The following is a 17,395-nucleotide window of genomic DNA, read 5'->3' on the forward strand; positions in this document are numbered from 1 at the left end:
TCAGTAGGAAATTCTCTGTGGAGGTGTCAGTACAAAACAAAGTGATTATTAGTAACCACGATCATGTCCTGAATGCATGGAACACGTCAGCATTTGCCAACCACCGTGTCAAGTCAGCAGAAACTACAGAAATTAAGAGCTCTCCGCAGAAATTCACCCACCCGTGCACCATGTAACGGACCACAGGCGGACGTTCATTCAGCCTTTCCTCTGTCCCTCACAGAGTGCCCGCTCTCTCCTGGGCGGGGCGAGCACAGACAGCCGGAGTTTAACTACTTTTAAAATTCTTTGATACAACCATGTCTCACTTTTGTTTGGATCAGTCAGCAAACGTTTTTTGTAAACCCCAAACCCTCCACAGCTCCTACCTTTCGCGCCGCCCTAGTCTCAAAGCTCCCGCGACTGCTCCTCAGGCCGCGTCGTCATGGGAGGCGGGTCTGCGTGCGGACGCACGGCGAGCGCGCAGAAGTCCTCGAGCCCCGCCCCCACGGGCCCACCCGGAGGCTTAAACCGCAACCCCGCGGCTCTGGAGGGCGTTGATGCCCGCGCCAACACCAGGCCGTGCGTGGGCTCCGGAGCGCGGCATGGAGGGGCCGGCCTAGCTGGAGCCCGTGGCCCTATGTCTTCTGGCTGCGACTCCGGTCCTGCGCACGCTGCGGGGCCGCTGCCGCCGGGCGGTGAGCGCCCGAGGGGCCGCGAGGCGAGCCGGGGCCCCAGGCGGGTGTGGGCATCGTGTCCGCAGCCAGCGTCCCCGAGGCCGCGCTCGGGCCATGATCACTCGGTGAAGCTGGGCCGGGAGAGCGCGGCCGACTTCTTCTCGCGCTCTGAGGACCTGTGCGCGCTGCAGGGTTCGGTGCCTCTGCCCGCCTTGCCGCTTCCCTGCAGGAGGGCCTGCTGGAGTTAATGCCGACAGCCTCCACGGGGTGGACTGGGCGCCGCTCCTGAGCACCCTCTGCCCCTAATCTGTATCCAAAGCTGCTTCCAGCCACGGCTTGGCGAGACAGGTTTGTACTTCCCGCTTCCAGGGGCTGTCGTGTGGGCGCTACGAAGTGGAGTTTTAGATGGTACAAGGTGGAGGGTGGGCACTAGAACCGGTGCCCAGTGCCCGGGTGTGCGTGCAGTAGGCGGGGCGTGCGGCCTAGGACTCCTGCCAGCTCGGTGACCCCGGCCGAGTGCCTTAAGGCTTCAAGGTCTCAGTGTTCTCATCTGTAGCATGGGCTTAATAGGACCCAGTCTCTGTGGCGGTTACAAGGATGCACTGTGTTCATGCTTGTAGGTTCTACAATGTAGTACACTGAGCAGTTTGGAGCATCGTTAATTGTTGCACAGATGTTACCTGGTCTGTTGAATGACTTTGCCTGGTACACACCAAAGCGATTAGGAAATGCGTATATCCCCGCTTCATTTCCTTTCCATTAAAACAGGGCTCAGGAAAAAAAAATCTTTTTTCAATAGTCGTATCATGTAGTGGAAAGAGCACCGGTGTGAAGGCAGCTTAGGGTTTGAATTCCAGGGTTTATGCTCTCTGTGGCCTGGGCAGGTTACTTTTGAACTGCAATCCCCACACTTGTAAAATGACTTTAAAAACCACTCTTTCTGTGGGTTCTTAGAATTAATTAAGCAGGTTATGTGTGTAAAGTATCCTGGCACTTGAATGAGTTGTCAGAACCAAGGGCTGCTGGAGACGATGCTTCTGCCCTAGGTAATCTTCTCTTCTGCTGGGCGGCAGGTAAACACAAGCACAGTAGTCAGTGCTCTGGAAGAAGTGAGTTCTGGTGCTACAGAGCGCAAAATCTTTTTTTTTTAATTTAATTATTATTTTATATTGGAGGATAGTTGATTTACAACATTGTGTTAGTTTCAGGTATACAGCAAAGTGATTCAGTTTTACATATATCCATTCCTTTTCAGATTCTTTTCCCATACAGTTTGTTATAGGATATGGAGTAGAGTTCCCTGTGCCATGCAGTAGGTCCTTGTTGATTACCTATTTTATATATAGTCGTGTGTATATGTTAATCCCAAATTCCAAATTTATCCCTCCCCACCCCCATCTTTCCCCTTTGCAGAGCACAGAAACTTGGAAGGGAAAGTTCAAGGTAGGCTTCTTGGAGGAGGTGCCATCCTTTCTAAGGATATGTAGAAACTCCTGGGGTAGCAGGAGGGAGCAGTGTGTGTCAGAGTTTGAGAAATATAAGAAAATATGGAAAAACTAAAGTACAGGACTGGAACTCAGGGTTTGGGCAAGAAATGAGAGTTGATATTGGAAACCTACTGGGGCCCGACAGAACGGGGCCTTGTTTGTCCTGTCAGAAGTTTAGATGTTTATCCTGAAGGCTGTGGGAAACACTGAAGAACAGTGAGATGCACTTCTGGTTTTGAGGCTCTCTCGGACCTCCATGTGGAAGGCAGTTGATTGGGTGCAGGGTGAATTGTAATCTAAGGGTCCCACTTAAGTTATAAAAGGTTGGACTGGGTTTTGGAGATCAGAGACAGAATTGGTGGGGCCTGGTGACCAGTTAGAAAAGGGAGGGCAGCAAGCGTGGGTGACAGTTTACAGCTGCATCTTTTTGTGAGATACAGAGCACAGTAGGAAGGGATTGGGGGTGGCGAGAGGATCTTACTTCATCTTCAGTGCTTTGGAGGGGCCTGGTAGACGGGTCTGGGCCTAAGGTACAGATCTGGGCTTTTTGGGAGGACAGGTGTTTGAAGGCATGGGAGATACTTAGGTTACCCACAAGATGATACAGAGAATCATAGGTCTGAGAGTTTTTTATGTGGGTATATTTGAGGGTGTTAATAAGCTGTGAGAAAGTAGCCAACAGAGAAAGGGTGTGAAGATCTAGAAGAGGAAATGATTGTTCATTTGTTTTCAAAAAGCTGAATACTTATTGTGTGCCTGGCCCCTTTTTTAGGATCTGGGGTTCACACCATCTGTTATCTCTCCTGCAAGGACAGTTCAACTCATCCCCTGGTGAAGAGAAGTCAGATTATTCTTTGCATCCCATTCAGGTGTAGGAACTGTTCTGTACCTCTGATGGGACTTTACTTAACCAAAGTAATAATGTAGAAATCAAAAGAAATTATAGCTGGAAGGGACCTTAAAGGCTACTGTACTTAATTTTGCCGAATATTTTACATTGAATTTAAGAAAAATTTATTGCAGAGCCCATTCTCTTCAGAGTTTCTTCACTGAACTTTCTTTATGTCTTCAATCCAGTGGGTCCAGCTTGTAGATTTTGGCCTCCTCCTAAATTTGCTTCTTCATCCATATTACATTTTGCCTGGACTATGGCAGAAGTTTTTGGGTGATTTCACAGCCGCTAGGCTCAGTTCCTCTAAGTTCCTCTGCCTGCATGGATCGAATGATCTTCTACCATAAAAAGATATGCCTAAAATAATGCTGCTAATGGCTTGCCCACACAGAGTTAGTGCATACTAGCCGCCCAGCGTGTGCTCTGCACAGAGGCGTGTAGTCTGAACTGTGCTTGGCCAAGCCTCATGGGGCTCTTTGGCCCTGAGGAAGCGGAGCTTTCTGTGGTCACTCCCTTTATCTAATTGGTCCTTCAGCAGCGTGGCTCCTTTTTCTAATCAACAGAGGCACCCTTACTCAGCCAGTGGTAGCCCCAGGCCTCATCACCTGTGGGATACAAGCCATGCTCTCTCCCAGGCTTGCTTGGGCCAACATCTCTATTTTCATTTCTGTCTCTTCTCACACTTGGACCCCTGCCCTTTAGTCATCGCCACATGCAGTGTTTACTGTGCCCAGCCGGTGTCAGCCTTGAGTGTCATTGCACAGGTGCTCCCTCTGCAGTTAATGCACCTCCTCCTCCAACTCTGCATAGCCTCATCTTTCTAGATTCTGCTTCAGGGTTATCATGAAGCCATCACTTGGATATAACATTCTGCCTCCAAAGGAACCTCTGTGCATAAAGGTTATGTTTCTTTATCTCATGTGATTGAAATTTTGAGTTTACACATCTCCCTCCTTAATGAAGGCTTTAAGGGCAGGAGTCGTTTCTAATCCTTAGCACAGAGCAGGTGCTTTTTTTTTTAATGCTTTTTAATGATGATAAAATGTATGGTTTAAACCACTTATTTTACAATAATTTTGCTTTAGATTCTGGCAGAAATAAAGTTTACAGAAGTCGTGTTCCTGCGATAAGAAATAAAGATGTGACCTCCAGCTGTGTAAAGCTCTTAAATGCTGTGTAAGTGCGTCGGGTGCGCTAAGGAACCTGGAGCTAAGTGGGCTAGTTGTGAGAGAGAGAGACTTAACTGTGTTAACAATGGTAAGCCTTCATTGTGTCCTGCCGACATTTGATAGTTGCTGTTGGGGCAAACTAAACCAGTAAAATTTTAAACTCTTCCTCCATTTTAAAGGGATTGAATAAATTGGCCACTTTGGTGCACCTGTGTCCTGCGAATTGTCCAATTAGAGATGGAGGTTTAGAAAGTGAGTTTCAGTCTTGTTTAAGTCTCTTCCCATCAGACTGGTTTTGTGATTTCCTACACACAATGTTACTTCCTGTCTACCTTTTCTTGGTGTTGTTCATGCCTGGATTGTCTCCTGTACCTGCTCAAACCTTGGTCCGTTCTCATTTGTACCATGAAATTTTGTCATGCTGGATACTGTCAGAACTAATTTTACTTAACTTTGTGTTAAGCCACAAACCACACATTTTGTATATTTTCTGTTTTTTTTGTTTGTCTATATTTTTATGGTTTTCGTCAAGAAATATTATGGGAAGGGAAATAGCAAGATGTAAAGAGCAAAAAAGTCATCATTCTCTTTAAATTGTTAGAACATCTAGCTGCAATCATAATTATGATGCACTGTGGTATGTGTTAAAAGAGGAAATACATGTAATGTCCCATAGGAGCAGCAAACTCAGTGGTGTTAGTGGGGGTGTGTCATGGAAGTAATCAAAAAGCACGTGACTGTTGGTTGGTGTCCTGAAACATTAGTGTGTGTTCCCTGTGTCCAGTAGTGGTCTGGAGGGGTCAGGAAGTTTGCCTTTCAATTTGAGGGAACAGAGAGTTTGAGGTCCTCTCTCTTATATTGCTCTAGTATACTGCATAGCACCTAATAAAATACTGGGTTTATAGTTGACTTTTAAGTCACTGATTGATAAACATTGGGATGTATCTTTGGAAATGAAAATAGGAAGAATCTTATGCTTTTTATTTTTTTCCTTTTTTTCCTATATTTGAAAAGATATGTAGTACTTTGCTGAGTGGTTGGAAATAAAGTTTGCAGTATTCAGTGTATTCAGTTTTAGTATCTAAATAGAATTAAACTGTTGCAATAAACTGGAATAACACTTTGTTACTGACAAGTTTTAGAATGCATCTGTTCGTCAATTACCTGTTTGGGAAGATTGTAGTTAATGATTTTGAGAATGTGGCTATAAACCTCCAATTGACTCAAGAAAAGCAAATAAGTCAAGATTGACAAATGTATAGGCTCTTCATCTTATTGTGTGTGTGTGTTTTTTTCCTTTTAGTTATTTTTCAAGGTATAAAGAATTCTATCACACTTAAGACAAGTTAAGTAAACTTCATGGGGTGTAATCTGACATGGCAGGGAGCAGATCACATGGCCTAGATCTTAAAGGTGATTTTATGTTTAAACTTTCATGAAAACATATGTGATTGAAGCACATTAATATATTGATACAGATGGCAGTTCATTTTTGTCTTTTTTTTTTTTTTTTTTTTTTGCGGTACGGTTCCCTCCCACTCTTGTGGCCTCTCTCCCGTTGCGGAGCACAGGCTCCAGACGCGCAGGCTCAGCGGCCATGGCTCACGGGCCTAGCCGCTCCGCGGCATGTGGGATCTTCCTGGACCGGGGCACGAACCCGTGTCCTCTGCATCGGCAGGTGGACTCTCAACCACTGCGCCACCAGGGAAACCCTAATTTTTGTCTTTTGATACATGTGAGTGCAGCTTTCATTTTGCTGAAAGAATATGACCAGTTTTCAGTTTGGGATTCTACCATTTAGTAAAGATACTCCACTTAATTTTAGAAATAAGAGATTTAATATATAATACCTAATAATACTTTTATGTATTTTAGTTACTGAAAATATTTATTGTAATACTGTGAAGAAACTATGCCGTTATAGTCTTCAAGACTTAAATGAATCAAGTGTTTATTAGCTGCTGTAGTTTTTAAACTAATAAAAATCAGTACGTCGGCAATTTGTAAATACAGTTTTTAAAATAATGCCTTAACAACTTTACAGTGGTTATAATGACTGTATTTAGGCCTAAAGTTATTTAATAATTTGACATGAAGCCTTTTTAATAGTTTGATGGTGCAGATCAGGGATAGGTAATCTATGGCTGGTGGGCCAGATCCAGCCCGTCGCCTGGTTTTGTAAAGGAAGTTTTTTTGGAACATAATCGCACCCATTGTTTACATGGTAGTTATGGCTACTTTCACCCTACGCCAGTGGGGCAGAGTAGTTGCAACAGAAACTGTATATCCCACAAATCTGGAAATGTTTAAATTTAGGTTTTAAAAATTGAAAAATTCTTTGAACCTATACAGGGCAAGTCCATTGACCCCTGAGGTAGAAAACAGCCAAGAACTTTGGTGCCAAAGCCAAATGGCCTAGGTTCAAATTCCCTTTCTCCCATTTCATAGCTAGTGACCATGGGCAAATCACTTAACCTCTATGCCTCATTATGAGGTTTAACTGAACTCATTTGTATAAATAGTGCCTGGCGCATACTAAGCACTGTGCAAGTGATTGCTGTTGTTTCTGCTTGGAGCTTTTATAAGTTATTGTTAATAGAAAAATGACACTAATGATTTTCCTTTTAGAGTATCAAAGGCACTTTGAGTCTTTTATTTTTTCAAGAATGTAATATGACTTTTTTCATTTACAGTCAGTGTTCCCTGTTACCAAAATTTACTTTATGAATATAAAGAATTGAATGTCTTTAAGACAGTACTTGTGCTTAGATGTCAAACCATTATCTTCCCAAGGCACATCCAACTGGCTCTGCATAGTCCAGGCCTCTGAAGTTTGTGTGCACACCCTAGGTAGCATGTGAGATCCATTTTGTAAATATAGTTTTTAAAATAATGCTTGGAACTTCCCTGGCGGTCCAGCAGTTAAGACTATGCGCTCCCAATGCAGGGGGCTTGGATTCGATCCCTGCTCAAGGAACTAGATCCCACGTGCCTGCCGTAACTAAGAGCCCACATGCCACAACTAAAAGATCTGGCATGTTGCAACTTAAGACCTGGCACAGCCAAACAAACAAACAAATAAATAAATAAATATTTTTTTAAAAATAAGTAAAACAAAATAATGCCTTAGGAGTTAGGAAAAGAAAATATTAGAACGTTTTTACCTTTGTATTATTTTAAAAAATCTGTGTAGTTTATCATGTACCTAAATTATATGTATGGAACTTTGTGTATATAATTTGTTAATAAATAAGATGCTTGTTAAAAAGTTTTCTTATGGTTTTCCCAGTCAGGTGTTTGGAGGCCATTGGAGGACAGAATGATGAAATATAGAGCCTCAGCAAAGATAGAATTTAGAACCAATTCCCTGACTTAGAAGATAAGGAAAATAATTCATAGACTGTAATTGAGTTGTCCAACTTTACATAAGTGTTCAGAAACAGGAAATCCAGTGGCTAGAATCTAATCACTGACTGACTAGAATCTGGGTCACTGGACTCATAAACCAGAAGTGACTGTTTCATTTCTCAGGTTGATGCTCCTGGCATATATACTTGATATGTGTGTGTGTAAATCTCTGACATAATAAGCCGTACTCAGTAGGCACACACTGTTTCCTTATTCAAGCATCTTAATTTCATCCCATTAAATCTTTGAAGTATCAGACTATCAGAAGGCATGAAGAAACCTGGGCTGAGAGTCTTCGTTCCAGGAGACCTGATCTTGACTGTATGACTGGTTTGAGGCGCATCACTCTGAACTGCAACATGCTCATTGGTGACCTGGGTGCAAGTGCTTTGGCAGAATCTCTTAGTGAGGATTTATGGCTTAGAGGTAAATTCTAAAATTGAAAATACTGAATTTTTAATATGATATATGCTTAGCTTTTGGCATGATACTGTTGTGATAGGATGTTTCTTAAAGCCTCATTTTACTGATAGCTTTTATTTTGCTTTTAAACTTTCTCTAAGAGTTGCATATATCCTTTATAGAAAATACAGAGTAACAAGAGAACAATTAATACCCAGATATAATCACTGTTCATTTTGGTGTATATACTTTCAGTCTTTTTTTTCCTATAAATATATTTGTACACTTAGGGATTACAAAAGTAGAATTGTAGTATACTTGCTATTTCATATTCCTGCTTTTTTCACTTAATGATGTATCATGTAGTATTGCATCGTATTGATGTCCCATAGTTTAATCAATTCTTTGCCATTAGATTTAGACAGTTTGCTTTTCCCTGTCACAAACAATGTGAATACGTTATATATACATCTCTGTGTCCATCGGGCTTACTTCTGTAGAATAAGGTACTACAAGTGGAATGACTAAGTGTGACATATTTTTAAGACTTTTGATACACATGGCCAAATTACCACCCAGAAATGCTATGCCAGTTTGTAGTCCACCCCAACAGTAGATGTGAAGCCTGCCTCTCACAAACACTGGCTTGTAGCACTTGTAAAAAAATGTAAAACTACAAAAATGAGTACCTCTCCATTTTCTATGCAAGTGGGATTACTCCAAATTCTATAACATTTTTCAATTAATTTAGTATGAGCATTTTAGCAAGTCAGTAAATTTGCATCTCCTGCATCATTTTTTGGAATTGTTCAGTATTCCATTATATGAATATGCCACAATGCACATAGCTTATCCATTCTTGTGTATAAGCTTTGTCCAGTTTTTCAGTTACAAATAGTCCTCTGATATATATCCTTACCTATATCTCTGACTATTTTGGTTAAATTCTTAGAAAGAGAGTTGTTGGATCAAAAGGGTATAGACATTATTTAAAGCCTTTTCCTACAGAATCTTGCCTGAATCTGATAGGAGAATAACCACATTTTGTTTTATTTTGTATTCATTTGATTTACTGGTGAGGTTTACTGGCTGTTTGTATTAATTTGGCTATTTGGTTAATTATACCCTGTGTCCATTCTTCTGTAGTGAGAGTTTGTAAGGATTGTATGATATCCTGTCAGATCCATATGTCTGACTTGCTATTTCTATGTGTCATGGGGGTGTTGAAAGACTCCACTTATTTTAATGTGATGGTCCACTCAACACTTAAATAAATGACTCATGATAGTTATATTTTTTAATACCTGTGCTTTGGTGATGATCCCTTTGGTTTAAATGAGTAGGTTGTTCAGCCCCACAACTACTAGAATTCATGATCAGTTTTTCTGGTTTTTGTCTGACTTTTTATGGAGAGAGTTCTTGACCATCATATTTCATGATAGGTTTTTAGTATGTATTCTCTATTCACACATTGTTTGAATTTGTTATTATTTGTAACCTCTTAGACTTGTCTTTTTTTCCTCTAAAACTAACGGTTATTACATTTCTTCTATTTTGTTTTCCCCTTTTAACTAGTTTCATGTGTGATTTGGAGCTGAAGATCATGATCAAAAGAATGCAGTGCATTTCTGAGCTCCACCAGGTTTTGCTTGTGAGGTTTACATGCCACTGCCGCCCTTGCTAATTATGAACTGAGATTCATTTTGTGATGCTTTTTGCTCATAGGTTATATACAGTTATTCTTCAGTTCTGTAATTGTAAAATATGTTGGATGATTTATTGGGACTAAAGGCAGGGTTATCATTGCACATCCAAGAAGAGGTTTTTAAATTGGATTATGCATTATGTGTGTGCGTATACATTTCTGTTTTTTTCCATATCCAAAATTACAAACCTGCCATGACTTCTCTTGTGCAGGACTCTTCCACACGTGAGAAAATGGGAGCTGTCTATATGTTAAATATGTATAGACTTCGCAAATGACCTTTTGTCTTTCATCGAAAGCACTGAACCTGCAGCAGTGTGGCCTCACCAGTGAGGGAGCAAAGGCTTTACTAAAGGCCCTTGAAACCAACAGAACTCTGCTCGTTCTGGATATAAGAAAAAATCCACTTATGGGTATGTGCTCACTTTTTTTTAATTGATAAACACATAGGAAAACAAAAAGAATTTGTTCACGTATTGACAGTTTTTAAAACTTAATGTGTTTAACTTTCCTCATCATATACAGCTGGCCCTTGAACAATGTGGGGCTGGGGTGCCGACCCCTACGCAGTTGAAAATCTGGGTATAAGTTTATAGTCAGTGGTTCCGCATCTGTGGATTCAACCAACCTTGGATCGTGTAGGATGATAGTACATATTCATTGAAAAATATCCGTGTGTCAATGGACCCGCGAGGTTCAAACCCATGTTGTTCAAGCTGCAACTGTACTTTTCTAGTGTTGCACTTCCCTTATGTCTTTAGCAGATAATGTACTAATTAAAGTGAATTATACTTGTAAATTGTTCTTATCTCTACTCTAAATAGAGGTGAACCTAGATACTAAGCCTGCTTCCACGAAGAGCATTATTTCTTTCCTGTGCAACCTCTGAATTCTTGCCAGAAGTACTTTATTCATTTGTCAGATTCACAAGTAATTTTTTTACTATCTTCTGTGTGCCAGATATGGGTTTAGGCACTAGGGATAAAGCAGTGAACCAGACAGACAAAAGTCTTGCCCTCATGGAGCTTACATTCTAGTGAAGGAGTTCAGATAGAAATGAGTAAACAGATAAGTCATATAATTTTAGGTAGTAGGAAGTGCAAAAATATCTTAATGTAAGGAGAGTGAGGGGGGGTAGGTAGGACTCCATTGGACAGGTTTGTTAGGGGATGGCTTTACTGGAGAAGTGGCATTTGAATGGAGACCTGAATGAAGAGAGGAGCAAGCCATGGAAGAACTGGAGTAAGCACATTCCAGGACAAGGAGACAATGAGTATGCAGGTATGTAGGTGGGTGGAGTATTTAAGGAAAAGCAAGGAGGCCAACATGGCCAGAGTACTGAGTGAAGAAGAGTGTGGTATGACATGAGGTCAAGGAGCTAGCCAGGGGTCTGCTCTTGTAAAGTCTTGAAGGCCAGAGTAAAGATGTGGATTCTTCTAAATGAGTAGAGGGTTTTGAAGTGGGACAAGGCATGATCCAAATAGTATCTGAATAAGATGACCTGGTATAGAGAATAGACTTGGGGGGATAAAGAAGAGAAACAGGGAGGCCAGTTAGGAGACTATCACAGGGTTCCAAATAAGAGATGTTTATGGCCTAGGTTAGGTTGGAAGTTTGCAGCAAGTGAAAAGTGGTTGAATTCAGGTTGTGTTTTGAGGGTGTAGCTAACAAGGCTTGCCGATAGATTAGATGTGGGGTATGAAGGAGACAGTAACAAGGAGACAAGTCGTTGATGATTATGTGTGCAACTGGGTGGTATCACTTAGAAGGGGGCTGATGGGAGGAGCAGCTTTTGAGGGAATATCAGGACTTTGGTTTGTTATCTTGGATGCCCTTTAGGTATCTAAGTGTCTGGACGGTGCTTAGACTGTACTTTCTATCCAAAGGTATCTAAAGCCACTTTAGATGCAAAATGTTTAAAGCTGACCTTTGCTGCTGCCGAAATAGTAGCCACTGGGGGCAGTCTGCAAGATGGCATCTTAGGTTTTTGAGGAAGAAATTAGAATACACAAAGTGGGAAATAAGTGTATAATTACATAATGTAGACTTCATATTTAATTTTATGGGAAAAGCAATAATTAGTTGGCTTTTGGTTTTAAATGGAAATAGCCACTCATTGGGAAATAATTACTCTAATTTCAATTTATCTTACTTTAAATCATTCTGTGATGAAAGCAGTTACCAAAAAAGGTCTCCAGAATGGAAAGAGTGCCAAGTTAGAGGCATATAACATGTTTTAATTCTCTTGGAAGAATTTCTCTTTAATGGCTTGTTTTTCTTTCCTTTTTAAAAGAAAATTATCAAGGTACTTTCTGCCATCTTAGAACTAAGTTTTTAGTCAAATGAAATGGCTTTTCTGTTTTTGAAAATGTTGTGTGATGCTTTAATTTAGCTTCCCAGAAATGCAGATTGAAGACCTTTTATTAACTTAAAATATCTTAATTGCCAATGAAGATCAAACCCTCCTAAATTACCTGTAACTTAAATGGCATATTTATCATTTCTGTCTCAGTACCAGTGGATAACTTCTCCATCGGTGAAGGAACCATACAAAGCTGCTAGACAGAAAAGGAGAACTATAATTTTGGAAAGTGGTTGAAAAGGAAAAGCTACTATTAGAATTGGTAACTCTTTTTTTAATGCTACTAGAATTTATACCCCTTATATTTTCCGGTGTGCTAAAATTAAAACAGCATTAATGGTTATTCCTTAATGGTTAATTACTTCCTTAACGGTTAGCTGTCAATATTATTTGTGGTTCTTATGGAACGCACCTAGGATGTTCCTGACACATAGTGTTTAATATGTATTAGATATTAATTTTAATGTGATAAAGCTCTTGAAGTGACAAAATCCATATCCAGATATGAGGTCACCTTTTCTCCCTTTCATGTGGGGTCCATGCCTTAGGAAAGAGAGGGAAGCATGTGATGTGTCTAGTGACAACCCCAAGATAAAATAAAGTAGGCAGAGCCCTTGGCGCTTTACAGATATGAATACCTTTTATTGTCATCACCACCCTGTGAACAGTGTTTTACAGCAGCGCAGACAGGTTAGGGTCAGGTGCAGCGGGGAAGTGGGATCAGGCAGGAGAAGGACATGGGGAGAGTCGGGGCGGGGGGCTGGTTCCAGAGTCTTTACTAAGGAAACAACAAAAATCACAGATGATAATGACTGTTTTTTCAAAATGCAGGAATCAGTGGAAAAACTAGAAATGATCATGTTCAGAATTGTGATCAGTTATGTCTAAGTATGTAAAAGTCAGTTACTTTCCCATAAGCCAGAAATAACAATAAAAAACAAGGAAAGATCCCATTTGCAATAGTCACAAAAATTAGCAAATATCTAGAAGTCAGTTCAGTGTTCACCTGAAAAAGTTAGTGCAAAAGGATAGATGAAACATATTAAACATATATGTTAACATTAATAAAATGTAATGTTAACATATGATCTATTAACATGTAAAGCCACTGGCAGAGGGAAACACAGATCGGTGGAAAAGTCCAGAAACTGGTCCCTGTTTACTTGAGAATTGTATTTTAACTTAGACAATTTTAAAGTCTAACTTGACTTTTTGTCTAATTGACTGATTGAAGCATTGATAATTCATTTAAACAGAAATTATATATTTGCATCACAGCATACACAAATTCTAGTCAGTCGAAAAGATGCAAATGCAACTAAATGCAAGAAGCAAATATAAAATACAGGAGAGAATTTCTGTGTAAGTGTAGGAGTACAGAAGCCTTCCTAAGTAAGCCATAAAACTCAGAAGCCATAAAGTAAAAGATATTTAATTACATGAAAATTTAAAACTTTCCTACAGTTCAAGACATAAAGAAAACAAAATGACAGACACAAAAGTTTGGTAGTGTATTAACATATAAAGGTTACTGTTGATATAGAGGAGAACCCACAAATAAATGAAAAAGGATAACCAAATTTTAAAAAGGCAGGGGATGGTTTCTACCCGTATGAGCAAACAACTCAGAAGAAACACAGCTGGCTACTAGACAAATGAAGAGGGGCCAACTTCTTTAGGAAATGCAGATGAAAACCATGGGATTTTCTTCCCCTCTGATGGGCAGAAATTCTTAAGACTGATAACATCTGGTGTAGACGAGGGAACAAGCACACTTTGCCTATGTTAAGTATAATAAATGTGTTCAATTCTGGAGCGAGGTTTGCAGCGTCCATCAAAGTTCAAAACTCTCTTGCTCTTTGACCAAAGACTTTTACTTCTAGGCACCTGCCCTCTGCCAGTACTCTGCCTTGCACAGAAGTGTGCATAAAGTCAGGCACCCGCAAGTCCAATGAGGGATACTTATGTAATGGAGAAAATCTAGAGACAACCCGGATATCCTTCAGGAGGGGTCTGATGAAGGAAATTAGGATCCATCCGTGGTATGGAGTAACGTGTGTGGAGAACGGGGAAGGTCTGTGAGCAAACTGGGAAGATGACCTGATACATCATCAGGTCAAAAGGAAAAAGAGCAGGTGTAGAAAAGGACATTTCTGTTATTCCACTTAGAAACCCACAGTGTTTGTATTTGTAAATACTATATATGTATATATGTACATATGGAAACACGCATATATACACTTATACACATTTGTGTATCTGATCCTGAAAATGCACAAAAAAACGTTAATGGCAACCACCTGTATGGAAGGGAATAGATTTTTATATTTTTACTCTAGTTTTCCTAATCATGTGCAAATTTAGAGTTAATTTTTTGTTTAAAAGTTAGGCAGTCAGGAGAGGCCTAGTGACTCTTTTGTGGGCTTCTCTCACCTCAGGATGCACTCGTCGCGCCCTTGTTGTTTCTGGTTTGTCTTTTGGAGCAGACACCACTGAAACGAGCATCTTGTCATCGCTTGCCAACTGCCTGCGGTTTTCTTGCGCCCTCCTAACCCTCACCACCTTTGTGAGATGCTGTTTCGCGCTGAGGTGGTGCCTTTCCCCTCACACACACCCCTCTTATACCTTGGGAAGTCCCGGGGTTTCTCAGTGGGCATTCTAGAATACTCATCCCAGAGATGCAGTGGGTTTGTTTTTCAGCCACATGCATTTGGGGAAAACTCTGTTCCTGTATGAATTATCCTCTTGGGAGTTCACGATTCACCGGAGCTCTTGAGACGCTCTAGGAAGTTGAGTCAAGAAACCCTTGTAGCCCTGTTAATTCAGGATTTCCTAAATTTCTATGACTGACTGTGGCACCGCTTTTCCAGTCACAACCATCCTTATCAGCTTCTGTCATAGACTCCCTGGGGAGCGCTGCTCAGACTCTGTCCTGGAAGCTTTGCAGTCCCAGGATTACCCGCTGCTTCCACACCCTCCCGGCCCCCTGCTAGCACTCTGTCAGCCTGGCACCTTCTCCCTGCCCCCCAACTCATTCAGGCCACAGGCCCTGCCATCGCTGTGGGATTCAGTGATAACGCCTGAGAGCAGTGGCCCAGCACAGCCCACGGCAGTGCTCGGCGTGGCTCACAGGGTTTAAAACACGCAATTTGAGCCCTTACTGGAACATGGGAAGATGATTTAAAGCCAGATGTCTTATTTCATAATCCCCGTGTCTCTGAAAGTGGGAGAAACAGACTGGGACGGCCGTATGTTTCAAGCACAAGGGAGACTGTTTCTCTGTGGAAGTAAAGAACGGGCCCTCACAGTTAACAGGTAACGTAGGGAGTTTGTGCTGAGTCTGCCATGTTGGGCCTGTTATACTCATTTATATGACCATTGGGTCCCTATTGGCATTTGCATTTACTGCCCATGCTTGAAACACCCCAGTGTCCCTGTCTTGGTCACGAGCCCTAATTCTGTTGACCTAGAAAGTTCTTTGTGGGAGCTTTCTATCAGGGCTCTCCTGCAGTGTCCCTGCCCTCAAGCCCCTATGTCCTAGTACTTCTTCTACAATGCAGAACTCCTTGTTGTGCAGACCTGATTGCTCCTCGTTGCTCCAGGATCCGATCGATCCAGTTCCTGGGAGAGCGTGTCTGCAGGGCCCTCTGCGATCTGCAGTCCTGCCCCCAACCAGGCACCCAGCACCCCAGGTGCTGCAGAGAACTTGCTGGGGTCCCCCGTGCCTTGGCAGAGACAGCTCTCTGCCAGATGCCCTTCCTTCGTCTCCCCCTGTCCTGACCCCTCCCACCTCCCTTCCTCTGAAACCTTCAACCTTCCCTCGGGCAGAGTTACTTGCTCAGCTCTGTGCTTCCACAGCCCTTGTCCTGTGGAATTTGAATTCCCTCCACAGCTGTCTTGCTAGGTTGGGAGCAGCTGATTCCCCTTCATCTTTTTCTTTCTTCCCTCAGCCCCACAGCAGGGACACTCTTGGGCTCCGTGCGAATTTAATCTTCAATTTCTAGTTGTTATGACATTGTTGCTGTGATGATACCACCTACGTTCACAGTAGGATGGATGAATGTGTGGGGGACGACTGTAAATACAGATTCTTTGTAAATCCAGGTTTCTAATTCTTCCCCCTTTTCATATTTTTCCCCTTAAATCACATGTCCTTTTTGCTGCTTCCAGCTCTATAATTGGACTGTCGCCTGGGGAACCTGAGGCAGCAGAATATCAAAGAGGGTAGACACTAAGTTTTTAATGTAAATGTCAACCAGGATACCTACTAGCTGTGAAAAGGGGGTCCCAGAATTCAGGCTCAAAGCCTATTACCAGATACTTGGTTTCCCTGCTTGTGTCTCTTCTGTCTGTCGACGTGCACTTGACTCCTATTAACTTTAACAGGAATTATGTGTGTGCCCTGAGAGGCGAGCATAGCTTTTAATGGGGGCTTCCTCACCCTGCTTTTCTTTGCTGATTACTTTTAATGAATCCCATCCAGTAGAAGTGGAATAATAAGACAGGATGTGCTTGAGAAAATGGAGAGAGTTATTACATATTTTCCTTGTAATCCAGAATAACATGTCAGCTCTTCTTCTGTTTGTCTCCTTTGTTTGTCAGTGGAAGATAATTTTGGCTTGCTTACTTTCCAAATCAGAAACTGAAGTCCAATACTAACGTATCCTAGATGAAACTTGACTCATTCATTTTTGAGAGTCTGTATGAGCCCTGTGCAAGGTGCAGAGAATGAAAAGACAAATTTATTGACTTCAATAGATATTTACATAGCATTGAATGTGTTCCAGATGCTGTTCTGAATTCTATCAGTTATCTACTTTTGCATCATAGAACACTTCAAGACAGTGACTTAAAACCACAGCCATTTCTTTTGCTCAGGATTCTTTTCAGTCAGCAGGTGGGGCCGGGCTCAGTGGGGTGATTTCTTCTGGTCTCATCTGAGATCACTTATTCAACCAAAGTCATCTGGTGATCCACCTAGAGTCTAAATGGCCCCCCTCATCTGTCTGGCAGCTGTTGCTGGCTGGCTGTTGGCTGGGCCTGTTATTTCCAGCAGGCTAGCTCGGGCTTGCTTACATGGCAGTGATGTTTTAAGAGGGCAGGTATAGAAGCCGCATGCCCCTTGAGGCCTCAGCTTGGAAGTTGCACAGCGTCACTCCTGTTGCAGTCTCTTGGTCAAAGCAAGTCCACAAGGCCAGCCCAGATTCAAAAGGTGTGGAGCACAAGACCCCACCTCTTGCTGGGAGGGCTGCAGAGAATTTGTGGCCATTTAGTCCTCACATCAGAGAGGCACAACAGAGAGATTTAGTAACTT

At 41.8% G+C, this 17,395-nt stretch overlaps 1 pseudogene; it reads left to right on the plus strand.

The window, feature by feature from the left end:
* The first annotated feature begins 424 nt into the window (after positions 1 to 424).
* Positions 425 to 15,220, plus strand: LOC132598296 (centrosomal protein of 78 kDa-like; annotated as a pseudogene).
* Positions 15,221 to 17,395: the final 2,175 nt, after the last annotated feature.

This window comes from Globicephala melas, chromosome 1, assembly GCF_963455315.2.
Source record: "Globicephala melas chromosome 1, mGloMel1.2, whole genome shotgun sequence".
NCBI lineage: Eukaryota > Metazoa > Chordata > Mammalia > Artiodactyla > Delphinidae > Globicephala > Globicephala melas.